A 13,608-nucleotide genomic window follows, 5' to 3' on the forward strand; every position below is an offset into this window, starting at 1 on the left:
TATGCAATATCGCCAAAACATATGTCATATACAGATACGTATATGTACAGTGAGAATAGCCTGGATACACAGAATCTGTACAGAATACATAGCATAATCAGTATATAACTGAGGGATACACACATATATATATACACATACATATATATATATATAGATATATATATATATGTATGTGTGTATATATATATATATATATATATATATATATATATATATATATATATATATACAGTGCCTACAAGTAGTATTCAACCCCCTGCAGATTTAGCAGGTTTGATAAGATGCAAATAAGTTAGAGCCTGCAAACTTCAAACAAGAGCAGGATTTATTAACAGATGCATAAATCTTACAAACCAACAAGTTATGTTGCTCAGTTACATTTTAATAAATTTTCAACATAAAAGTGTGGGTCAATTATTATTCAACCCCTAGGTTTAATATTTTGTGGAATAACCCTTGTTTGCAATTACAGCTAATAATCGTCTTTTATAAGACCTGATCAGGCCGGCACAGGTCTCTGGAGTTATCTTGGCCCACTCCTCCATGCAGATCTTCTCCAAGTTATCTAGGTTCTTTGGGTGTCTCATGTGGACTTTAATCTTGAGCTCCTTCCACAAGTTTTCAATTGGGTTAAGTTCAGGAGACTGACTAGGCTGACTGACACTGCAACACCTTGATTTTTTCCCTCTTGAACCAGGCCTTGGTTTTCTTGGCTGTGTGCTTTGGGTCGTTGTCTTGTTGGAAGATGAAATGACGACCCATCTTAAGATCCTTGATGGAGGAGCGGAGGTTCTTGGCCAAAATCTCCAGGTAGGCCGTGCTATCCATCTTCCCATGGATGCGGACCAGATGGCCAGGCCCCTTGGCTGAGAAACAGCCCCACAGCATGATGCTGCCACCACCATGCTTGACTGTAGGGATGGTATTCTTGGGGTCATATGCAGTGCCATCCAGTCTCCAAACGTCACGTGTGTGGTTGTCACCAAAGATCTCGATCTTGGTCTCATCAGACCAGAGAACCTTGAACCAGTCTGTCTCAGAGTCCTCCAAGTGATCATGAGCAAACTGTAGACGAGCCTTGACATGACGCTTTGAAAGTAAAGGTACCTTACGGGCTCGTCTGGAACGGAGACCATTGCGGTGGAGTACTTACTTATGGTATTGACTGAAACCAATGTCCCCACTGCCATGAGATCTTCCCGGAGCTCCTTCCTTGTTGTCCTTGGGTTAGCCTTGACTCTTCGGACAAGCCTGGCCTCGGCACGGGAGGAAACTTTCAAAGGCTGTCCTGGCCGTGGAAGGCTAACAGTAGTTCCATAAGCCTTCCACTTCCGGATGATGCTCCCAAAGGCCACTTTACACACAGAGATAAATCTTTGGCAGATCTGTGATTGCAGTGAAATCATGGACATATTGTTCCATTTGTACACAGCCACAAACCTGGCACTGATTGTTCACAATTTCACTGCAACCACAGATCTGCCACAGATTTATCTTTGTGTGTAAAGTGGCCTCAACAGTGGAGAGAGGTAGGCCCAACTCCTTGGAAAGGGTTTTGTACCCCTTGCCAGCCTTGTGACCCTCCACGATCTTGTCTCTGATGGCCTTGGAATGCTCCTTTGTCTTTCCCATGTTGACCATGTATGAGTGCTGTTCACAAGTTTGGGGAGGGTCTTAATTAGTCAGAAAAGGCTGGAAAAAGAGATAATTAATCCAAACATGTGAAGCTCATTGTTCTTTGTGCCTGAAATACTTCTTAATACTTTAGGGGAACCAAACAGAATTCTTGTGGTTTGAGGGGTTGAATAATAAATGACCCTCTGAATAAACTTTTCTCAATTTAAAAAAAAAAAAAAAGAAATAACATTCTTTTTTGCTGCAGTGCATTTCACACTTCCAGTCTAAATGTCACAATGCCAAGTTAATTCCGAATGTGTAAACCTGCTAAATCTGCAGGGGGTTGAATACTACTTGTGAGCACTGTATATATATATATATATATATATATATAGTAACCAGAATACATAACTGGGAAATGGTCAATAATCAGCACACAGCAATGAATGCAGGCCCCACCATATACCGTACATATAACACCCCCACCCCGGCTTCTCCTCTCACCAGTGTCTCTAGTACACGTGACTGCCCAGCTCCCCTATAGAGTGCAGAGTAATGGCAGACATTGCTCTGTCCCCACTATTATACAGTGATGGCAGGTATCTGCACAAAGCCCTTGTTCCCCTTATAATCAGTCACCAGCAGCCCAGAAGTAATGAACAATATGTATAATACAGCAGTAATGTGTGATATACCAGTTATGTCTGTAGTGTGGTCACACAGGAGCACCATCTGCAGTGTGTGAGGTAAGATGTAGCAGACACATGAGGGGACATGGCGGCTACATTCATTTCTGAGGTAATATTGATTCCATATAGGATGTAGAAGCTGATACTACACTAGTATATGATGTCTGAGGTGAATGTGCTCATATAATATGTAATGTGAGGTGATAACCCCAGTAATAAGCCCTGTGTGCACTAGAAAATGGAATTTTCTTAAGAAAATTCCACACCATCTGAAAGATTACCGCACCTGCGGCAAAAAAACACAGCAATCCGCACCCGAAAACGGCATGCGGTTTTACCGCAGGTTGGTACTTGTGTTTTTATGCCTTCAATGCAATAAAGCACGTTGAAAAAAAAAAGTGTGTTGTCATTTCCTTCTTCATAGATAGATAGATAATGGATAGATCGATAAATAGATAGAGGGATAGATAATGGATAGCTAGATAAATAGATAGAGATAGATAGAGAGGGATAGATAGATAGATAATGGATGGATAGCTAGATAGATAGATAATGGATGGATAGCTAGATAGATAGATAGATAGATAGATATTACAGCTTTTATTTCTGATGCATGTGTTTCCCCCCCCCCCCCCAACAGTATTTCTCATACAGCAGTGACCCTGCAGGACCTTGGGTCTGAGTTCCTGCAGGGTCACTGCCGGTCGGTGACGTCACTCTATTACCACTTGTGAGGCCCCGAAGTTCTCGCTAGCGGTAATGTGTTGACATCACCGACCGTGAGAAATTACCTGTAGTTACTCCTGCAGCCTCGTTCACGGAACGAAGCTGCATTGAGTACTAGCTCTCAGACGCCGAAAGAGCAGTATGCAAGCCTCATGGGATCTCGTGTGGATTACGCCAGACCTGGAGGGGTATTTGGGGATTTCAATAAAGGGGTGAAAGAGGGTGTTTTCTTTTGTCTTTTATTCCAAATATAGGATTTTTTTCGGGTGTATGTGTATATTTACTTTTACTTACAAGTTAATCATGAGGGATATCTCATAGACGCCTGCCATGATTAACCTAGGACCTAGTGGGCTGCCAATAACTCCTTATTACCCTGATTGCCACCATATCACAGCAATCGGGATGAGCCAGGTAGAGTCCCAGGACTGTCGCATCTAATGGATGTGGCAATTCCAGGCGGATGCTGGCTGATATTTTTAGGCTGGGGTGCTCCCCATAACGTAGGGCTCCCCATCCTGAAAATACCAGCTCTCAGCCGTGTGGCTTTATCTTGGCTGGTATCAAAATTGGGGAAGACCGCACATAGTTATTTTTTTAATTTAATTTACTGCACGATAAAGACCCGCCCACCGGTAGCTGTGATTGGTTGCAGTGTGACAGCTGTCACTCAGCGTGGGGGAGTGTCTGCCTGCAACCAATCACAGCCACCGGTGGGCGGGGGAAGCAGTGAATATGAGATGGAATAATCAGCGACTGGCATTTTCAAAAGCAGGAGAAGCCGCCGGAGCAGTGTGCCAGCCACCCGGTGATCGGTAAGTATGAAGCGCTTGCTCACCGATTCTGGTCCCCATAGACTTTATATGGGGAGCAGTATCTGGCCAAATATCAGCCCTCCGAACGTACTTTGCTGTTTTGTATGTGTCTGTGCATTATATATGTATGTGTCTGTGTGTGAGTGTGATCTGTGTGTGTATTTTCTCTCTGCTCTATGTCCTCTTCCTCTCTTAGTGACATCACTTCTTTGCAAAACGCAGGGTAGTGATGAACACTATGTCCCGAGAAACGATAAATACCGAAGGAATAACGCAGGAAAACGCAATGAAACGCACATATTTTGCTACCTGCTTTATTCTCTTTGGTATTCCATGATTACATTACAGTCAAAGGGGTAAAATACTACCTGTGGAAAAGAAGTGACATGCGCATTCTTTTTCTCAATAAATTCGGCAAAAAGAATGTTCTTGAGAAAAAAACGCAGTGTGCGCACAGCTATTTTTTTTCCATAGGTTTTGCTGGGGAATGTCTGCAGAAAGGTTACAACCATTTTCTGCAGAAATTGTGAACAAGGCCTAATACTCCCTGATACTGCAAAAATCCTTCCTGCAGTTCTCCTGGTGAGAGACAGAGGTAAAGATGAGAGTTTTATCCTCTTTATAGCCCCACCTTTCCAGTAAGACACCAGGCACAGACCTACTGTGCTCCTTCCTCTTAAAGCAAAATTACTTAAAGAGAATCTGTCACCCCTTTGACTGTAAGATCCTGTGCGCACTAGAAAATGGAATTTTCTTAAGAAAATTCCACACCCTCTGAAAGATTACCATACCTGCGGCAAAAAAACGCAGCAAAACGCACCTGAAAACCGCATGCGATTTTTCCGCGGGTTGGTACCTGTGTTTTTAAGCTTTCAATGCAATAAAGCACGTTGAAGAAAAAAAAAAAGTGTGTGTTGTTATTTCCTTCTTCATAAATAGATAATGGATGGATAGATAGATGGATAGATAGAGGGATAGATAGATAATGGATAGATAGATAGATAATGGATAGCTAGATAGATAATGGATAGCTAGATAGATAATGGATAGCTAGATAGTGGATAGATAGATGATAGATAGAAAGATGGATAGATAGATAGATAGATAGATAGAGGGATAGATAATGGCTGGATAGATAGATAGATAGATAGATAGATAGATAGATATGTGTTTTCTCCCCAACAGTATTTCTCATACAGCAGTGACCCTGCGGGACCTTGGGTCCGAGTTCCTGCAGGGTCACTGCCAGTCGGTGACGACACTCTATTATCGCTTGTGAGGCCCTGAAGTTCTCGCGACCGGTCATGTGTTGACATCACAGACTGTGAGAAATGACCTGCAGTTACCCTTGCAGCCTCATTCATAATAATGAGCAGTGGCATCAGGGGCGTAACGATCGCGGTCGCAGAGGTCGCCACTGCGACCGGGCCCGCAGGGTTATAGGGGCCCGGCAGCCGCTCTGCAGAGCCGGCTGCCGGGCCCCTATGTGTAGTGCCACTATGTAGTGGCCGACTGCGCGACCGTTAGGGGGCCGGCCTGTGAGTCAGGGGGGCCCAGTGTCTGCAGGGGGGCAGAGGGGCCCCTGACCTGGAGAGGCCACCAGGCGTTCCTGACCTGCTGCAGAGGAGATGTGCTCCTGCACGGCAGACGGAAACCATCCCTACCAGGACCTGCGATGATGTCACGCCCATGTGACTGTGTGGGAGGAGACACAGGATGCCGGGGAGAAAGCAGGAGAAGATACTTCGAACACATGAGTGGTAATGAGAAAAGAGGGGACATGAGGGGAGGGGCTGCAGGGTGAGTGGGATATGAGGGCTGCAGATTGTGACAGAAGCATGTGAAGGGTGCAGAGTGTTTGAGAGGGGTAAGTTGGGGTACGGGCAGGGTGAGATATGTGGGTCAGGGTGTGTGTGTGATATGGGGGTGCAGGCTGTATGGGGAGCAGGGTGTGTGACATATGGGGGCAGGGGCATAACTACCGCAGTCGCAGGGGTCAGAAGGAGCTGAGAGGTACTTGTTTTTTTATTTTGCTGGCTGCATGACACATATAGGCCCGGGGAAGCTGCCTGCATGATACATGGAGGCCCTGGTGGGGCTGGCTGGCAGGCTGCATTACACATAGAAGCCCTGGGGGCTGGCTGCATGACACATGGAGGCCCTGGGGGGGCTGGCTGCATGACACATGGAGGCCCTGGGGGGGCTGGCTGCATGACAAATGGAGGCCCTGGGGGGGCTGGCTGCATGACACATGGAGGCCCTGGGGGGGCTGGCTGCATGACACCTGGAGGCCCTGGGGGGGCTGGCTGCATGACACATGGAGGCCCTGGGGGGGCTGGCTGCATGACACATGGAGGTCCTGGGGGGGCTGGCTGCATGACACATGGAGGCCCTGGGGGGGCTGGCTGCATGACACATGGAGGTCCTGGGGGGGCTGGCTGCATGACACATGGAGGCCCTGGGGGGGCTGGCTGCATGACACATGGAGGTCCTGGGGGGGCTGGCTGCATGACACATGGAGGTCCTGGGGGGGCAGGCTGCATGACACATGGAGGTCCTGGGGGGGCTGGCTGCATGACACATGGAGGCCCTGGGGGGGCTGGCTGCATGACACATGGAGGCCCTGGGGGGGCTGGCTGCATGACACATGGAGGCCCTGGGGGGGCTGGCTGCATGACACATGGAGGCCCTGGGGGCTGGCTGCATGACCCAGGGAGGCCCTGGGGGGGCTGGCTGCATGACACATGGAGGCCCTGGGGGCTGGCTGCATGACACAGGGAGGCCCTGGGGGGGCTGGCTGCATGACACAGGGAGGCCCTGGGGGGGCTGGCTGCATGACACATGGAGGCCCTGGGGGGGCTGGCTGCATGACACATGGAGGCCCTGGGGGGGATGGCTGCATGACACAGGGAGGCCCTGGGGGGGCTGGCTGCATGACACATGGAGGCCCTGGGGGGGCCGGCTGCATGACACATGGAGGTCCTGGGGAAGCTGGCTGCATGACACATGGAGGCCCTGGGGGGGCTGGCTGCATGACACATGGAGGTCCTGGGGGGGCTGGCTGCATGACACCTGGAGGCCCTGGGGGGGCTGGCTGCATGACACATGGAGGCCCTGGGGGGGCTGGCTGCATGACACATGGAGGCCCTGGGGGGGCTGGCTGCATGACACCTGGGGGGGGGGGCTGGCTGCATGACACCTGGAGGCCCTGGGGGGGCTGGCTGCATGACACATGGAGGCCCTGGGGGGGCTGGCTGCATGACACATGGAGGTCCTGGGGGGGCTGGCTGCATGACACCTGGAGGCCCTGGGGGGGCTGGCTGCATGACACATGGAGGCCCTGGGGGGGCTGGCTGCATGACACATGGAGGCCCTGGGGGGGCTGGCTGCATGACACATGGAGGCCCTGGGGGCTGGCTGCATGACACAGGGAGGCCCTGGGGGGGCTGGCTGCATGACACATGGAGGCCCTGGGGGGGCTGGCTGCATGACACATGGAGGCCCTGGGGGGGATGGCCGCATGACACATGGAGGCCCTGGGGGGGCTGGCTGCATGACACCTGGGGGGGCTGGCTGCATGACACATGGAGGCCCTGGGGGGGCCGGCTGCATGACACATGGAGGTCCTGGGGAAGCTGGCTGCATGACACATGGAGGCCCTGGGGGGGCTGGCTGCATGACACATGGAGACCCTGGGGGGGCTGGCTGCATGACACATAGAGGCCCTGGGGGGGGCTGGCTGCATGACGCATAGAGGCCCTGGGGGGGGCTGGCTGCATGACGCATAGAGGCCCTGGGGGGGCTGGCTGCATGACGCATAGAGGCCCTGGGGGGCTGGCTGCATGACACATATAGGCCCGGAGGAAGCTGGCTGCATTACACATGGAGGCCCTGGTGGGGCTGGCTGCATGACACCTGGTGGGGCTGGCTGCATGACACATGGAGGCCCTGGTGGGACTGGCTGCATAATACATGGAGGCCTGGGGGTGCTGGCTGCATGATACATGGAGGTCTATGGGACTGCATAATAAACATGAAGGACACCTTATACATAGACTATAGCAGCACATTATACATGGAGGTCTATGGGGCTGCATTATAATACATATAGGACTATGGGGGCTACATTATAATATATTGAGGACTATGGAGGCTACCTTACACATGGTCTGTGGGGGTGAATTATAAAGCATTGGGGACTGTGGTGCAGTATAAAATATGGAGAACTATGGGAAATGCTTTATAATACATGGAGGACTATGGGGGTGCATTCTAATATATAAAGGGTTATGTGGGACCCTTTATACTATATGGAAGGCTATGTGGGGGCCATTATAGTATTTGGAGAACTATATATGAGGGAGGAAAAAGATACAAGTATGGGATGGGAATGTTTTGTGCTGAGGGAAAAGGGAGGGCTCTTTCCCATGCTCTGCTATACATCTCTCAGCACCCAGCTTTCCCATGCTCTGCTATACATCTCTCAGCACCCAGCTTTCCCATGCTCTGCTATACATCTCTCAGCACCCAGCTTTCCCATGCTCTGCTATACATCTCTCAGCACCCAGCTTTGCCATGATCTGCTATACATCTCTCAGCACCCAGATTTCCCATGCTCTGCTATACATCTCTCAGCACCCAGCTTTCCCATGCTCTGCTATACATCTCTCAGCACCCAGCTTTCCCATGCTCTGCTATACATCTCTCAGCACCCAGCTTTCCCATGCTCTGCTATACATCTCTCAGCACCCAGCTTTCCCATGCTCTGCTATACATCTCTCAGCACCCAGCTTTCCCATGCTCTGCTATACATCTCTCAGCACCCAGCTTTCCCATGCTCTGCTATACATCTCTCAGCACCCAGCTTTCCCATGCTCTGCTATACATCTCTCAGCACCCAGCTTTCCCATGCTCTGCTATACATCTCTCAGCACCCAGCTTTCCCATGCTCTGCTATACATCTCTCAGCACCCAGCTTTCCCATGCTCTGCTATACATCTCTCAGCACCCAGCTTTCCCATGCTCTGCTATACATCTCTCAGCACCCAGCTTTCCCATGCTCTGCTATACATCTCTCAGCACCCAGCTTTCCCATGCTCTGCTATACATCTCTCAGCACCCAGCTTTCCCATGCTCTGCTATACATCTCTCAGCAGCCAGCTTTCCCATGCTCTGCTATACATCTCTCAGCACCCAGCTTTCCCATGCTCTGATATGGGAAAGCTGGGTGCTGAGGGAAAGATGTGTGACAGAGCATGGGAAAGCTAGGTGCTGATAGAGGGATTTTAGATCATGGGAAACCTGGGTGCTGTGGGTAAAAGCCAAGTGTCAGCATCATTATCCCGTACCCTAAGTGTTGTGTACATGGAGGGGGGCCCCGGTCCAAAGTTTGCACCAGGGCCCATCAAACTCTAGTTACGCCACTGAGTGGCATCATACATGTATATTGCTATATAGAACATTTTCTAGCATAAAAACCATAGTGATTAGATGGATGAGAAAATTTCTAGTCTAGTTCCCCTGCGTAATATGGTTAAAAGGGAATCGGTCAGTAGGTTTTTGCTACCTCATCTGAGAGCAGCATGGTGTAGGGAAAGAGGCCCTGAGTTCAACGACGTATCACTTAGATTATAGGGTGTAGGCGTTTTGACACTGGCCAAGATTTTAGATTTTGCATGTAGCAGTGCTAGGAGAGCTGCCCCCGCCCACACCAGGCTTTCAGTGTATATTTCCATAGACAGAAGCTACTAATCATAGAAAGGTCGGAGCTCACATGCTCCTTAGACGCACTAATGATAAAGCTGAGCGGCTTAAACTAACTGCAGACTTTGAGATAATCCATAGAAGAAATGAGACCGCAGTCTCCGGGATGTGCCAATAGATATTCTTTATTGAATTACCGGTGCATAGTAAAAAGCAGGAGAGGAGCTAGGTGCAGGCCCCCTCACGGACGACGGCCGTTTCGCGTCTAATCATGACCCGTCAAAGCGTGATTAAACGCGAAATGGCCGTCGTCCGTCTCATCTTTTCAATGGACTATATATGGAACTCTTTACCTGAATAGACGTGCACCTCTGAGCCGGGATCACGGAGTGCCTGAGCCGATTCCCATGCTGGTTGGACACCCCGCAAGGTAACGCTTTGTGGTGCAGGACTTTTTTCCTCTGTGGTTGCTGCCTTAGACTTTGAGATAAGAGACGCAGGGCTTAATTCTCTGTTTTAACTCTTACAGCATGCTGTCTTCAGATTAATTGAAGAAACTTGCTAACAGAGCCCATTTAATATGAATATGCCCTATGAAGGTAAGTTACCTTATTAACCCCTTCATGACCTAGGACATAGATGTACGTTTTAAGTCGCCACCCACCAGTTACCGTGGGCTCCGACAGCGAAGCCGCAGTAATCCCTACACGTCTGCTGATCATATCAGCAGACGTGAGGCTAAAGGGAGCCTTACACGCAGCAACATCGCTAGCGATGTCGCTGGTGAAAGCACCCGCCCCCGTCAGTTGTGCGTCACGGGCAAATTGCTGCCCGTGGCGCACAATATCGTTAGGAGCTATCACACGGACTTACCTGCCTAGCGACATCGCTGTGGCCGGCAAACTGCCTCCTTTCTAAGGGGAAAAACAATTGAGGTAAAGGAATCGGGTTTGATGCTGCGCTAAAAACCACAATATCCAAGGTTGTAAAAAAATCTTTTTCTTTATTTCCAAAGGTCTACGCGTTTCAAAGGCATGTCCGCCTTCTTCATCAGGACAAGGAAAAAATAAAAGAACAGCCTTTATTTTTTCCTTGTCCTGATGAAGAAGGCGGACATGCCTTTGAAACGCGTAGACCTTTGGAAATAAAGAAAAAGATTTTTTTACAACCTTGGATATTGTGGTTTTTAGCGCAGCATCAAACCCGATTCCTTTATCTCAATTGTTTTTCTCCACGGCTTTATCGGGGCTGCAGCTTACCGCTTTCTTTACATTCAATTGTTTTGGCTTTCCCAGGAGTTGTGCCTGTCACAACCATAGCAGGTGAGTACCTGTCCTGTTTGTTATATCTCCATTTATCATCGGATAAGACCCTATGTGCGCTTTTTTCCACAGTTCTTTCTGATCCTTTCTAAGGGGGCGGTTCGTGCGGCGTCACTAAGCGGCCACGCAATAGAAGCGGAGGGACAGAGATGAGCGGCCGTAACATACCGCCCACCTCCTTTCCTCATTGCCGGCGGCCGCAGGTAAGCTGTAGTTCGTACCATGTCTATGCTGATGACACCCAACTGTACACATCGTCTCCTGACATCACCCCTGGACTATTATAAAATACTACCGATTGTCTGTCCGCTGTCTCCAACATCATGTCCTCCCTCTATCTAAAGCTGAACATGTCAAAAACTGAACTTCTCCTGTTTCCTCCCTCTCCTTACTTTCCGAAACCCAATATTACCATTTCTGTGTGTGGCTCTACCATTACGCCCCAGCAGCACGCTCGCTGTCTTGGGGTTATATTTGACTCTGATCTCTCCTTCACTCTCCACATTCGTTCACTTGCTCGTTCTTGCCAATTCCACCTCAAAAACATCTCAAGAATTCGACCTTTTCTTACCGTTGACTCTGCAAAAACTCTTAGGGGTACTTTACATACTGCAACATCGCATCCGGAATATCGTCAGGGTCACGTCGTTAGGGACGCACATCCAGCGCCGGTAACGACATCGCAACGTGTAATTCCTAGATGCGCCGATAAACGATCGCAAAAGCGTCGAAAATCGGTGATCTGTGTAGCGTCGGACATTTTCATAATGGGTCGACCGCAGATAGGATATTGTTTGTCGCTCCTGCAGGTCCACACATCACTGTGTGTAAACTCGCAGGATCGACAAACATCTCCTTACCTGCGTCCCGCCGGCAATGCGGAAGGGAGAAGGTGGGCGGGATGTTATGTCCCGCTCATCTCCACCCCTCCACTTCTATTGGCTGGCCGATTAGTGACATCGGGGTGACGTCGCTGTGACGCCGAACGTACCTCCCCCTTGAAGGAGGGATATTTCGGTAGTCACAGCGACGTCACCGAGCAGGTATGTGCGTGTGAAGCTGCCATAGCGATAATGTTCGCTACGGCAGCAATCACCACATATCTCATGTGTGATGGGGGCGGGTGCTATCGCGCTCGGCATCGCTAGCCAATGCTAGCGATGTCGCAACGTGCAAAGTACCCTTTAAGCCTGCTTTACACGTTGCAATTTTGCATGCGATATCGTATGCGATTTGCAACGCCCCCATCGTATGTGTGGCACGTTCAATTTGTTGAACGTGCCGCACAAACTATTAACCCCCGTCACACGTACTTACCCGTCCATACGACCTCGATGTGGGCGGCGAACGTCCACTTCCTGGAGTGGGAGGGAAGTTCAGCGTCACATCGACGTCATGCGGCAGCCGGCCAATAGAAGCGGAGGGGTGGAGATGAGCGGGACGTAAACATCCCGCCCACCTCTTTCCTTCTGCATTGCCGGCTGGAACCGCGGGAGGCAGGTAAGATCTGTTCAATGTTCCCGGGGTGTCACACACTGCGATGTGTGCTGCCTCGGGAACATTGAACAACCGGACGTGCAATTCTTCAGGATTCAACGGCATGTATACGATGAACGTTTTACCGTTCAATCGCAATCGCACGTACCTGTCACACACTACAATGTACCTTACGATGCCGGATGTGCGTCACTTACGACGTGACCCCGCCGACACATCGTAAGATATATTGTAGCGTGTAAAGCAGGCTTTACTGTCGCTCTCATTCATTCTCGCCAGGATTATTGTAATTCTTTACTAATTGGTCTCACTGTTACTAAACTCTCCCCTCTCCAATCCATTCTGAATGCCGCAGCCAAGATAATTTTCCTCTGCAACCGCTTCACTGATGCCTCTGCTCTTTGCCAGTCATTGCACTGGTTGCCTATCCGTTACAGAATCCAATATAAACTTATCACTCTCACTCACAAAGCTTTCCACGGTTCCTCACCACCCTACATCTCCTCCCTCATCTTTGTCTATCACCCCATGCCCTCCGTTCTGCTAATGACTTAAGACTGACATCCTCAACAATTCGAACCTCCCACTCCCGTCTTCAAGATTTCTCACGAGCTGCGCCTATGCTCTGGAACACACTACCAAGAGCAATCCGATTAATTCCCAACATCCACACCTTTAAGTGGGCCCTAAAAACACATTTCTTTAGACTAGGCTATCACCTCACTGCCCTGATCTAATTTAATCCCTTTCTACCCTTCAAAAAATTTACTTCCAGCTTTTGTCCCCTGTACCTGTATAAATTCTCACCGACGGGTTCATGCAGCTGGTTTTGAATACCCTATTAAATCGATGGCTGGACCATATATGACAAGCTTTTCTCCCCCGCATTCACCTTTTGTGCCTCCCCATTTCCTCATAGACTGTAAGCTTATGAGCAGGGCCCTCACTCGTCCTGGTATCTTAATTTTGTTATTTTGTATTGTCTCATATTGTCTATACGTGTCCCCTCTTAATTGTAAAGCGCTGCGGAATATGTTGGCGCTATAGAAATAAAACTTAGTATTATTTATTATTCGTCATTCCCGAGGTGTCACAGATAGCGATGTGTGCTGCCTCGGGAACGACGAACAACTTGCGTCCTCAACAATCAACGATATTATGAAAATGAACGAAGTGTCAACAATGGATGATTTTGTGAGTATTTTCCATCGTTAACGGACGCTCGTTGGTGTCACA

General features: G+C 49.3%; 1 protein-coding gene across 1 annotated transcript in view; it reads right to left on the reverse strand.

The window, feature by feature from the left end:
* Positions 1-13,608, reverse strand: part of LOC142312827 (uncharacterized) — a 253,151-nt gene that overhangs the window by 53,026 nt on the left and 186,517 nt on the right. The gene's annotated exons all lie outside the window — the stretch shown is intronic.

Source organism: Anomaloglossus baeobatrachus, chromosome 5 (genome assembly GCF_048569485.1).
Source record: "Anomaloglossus baeobatrachus isolate aAnoBae1 chromosome 5, aAnoBae1.hap1, whole genome shotgun sequence".
Lineage (NCBI taxonomy): Eukaryota > Metazoa > Chordata > Amphibia > Anura > Aromobatidae > Anomaloglossus > Anomaloglossus baeobatrachus.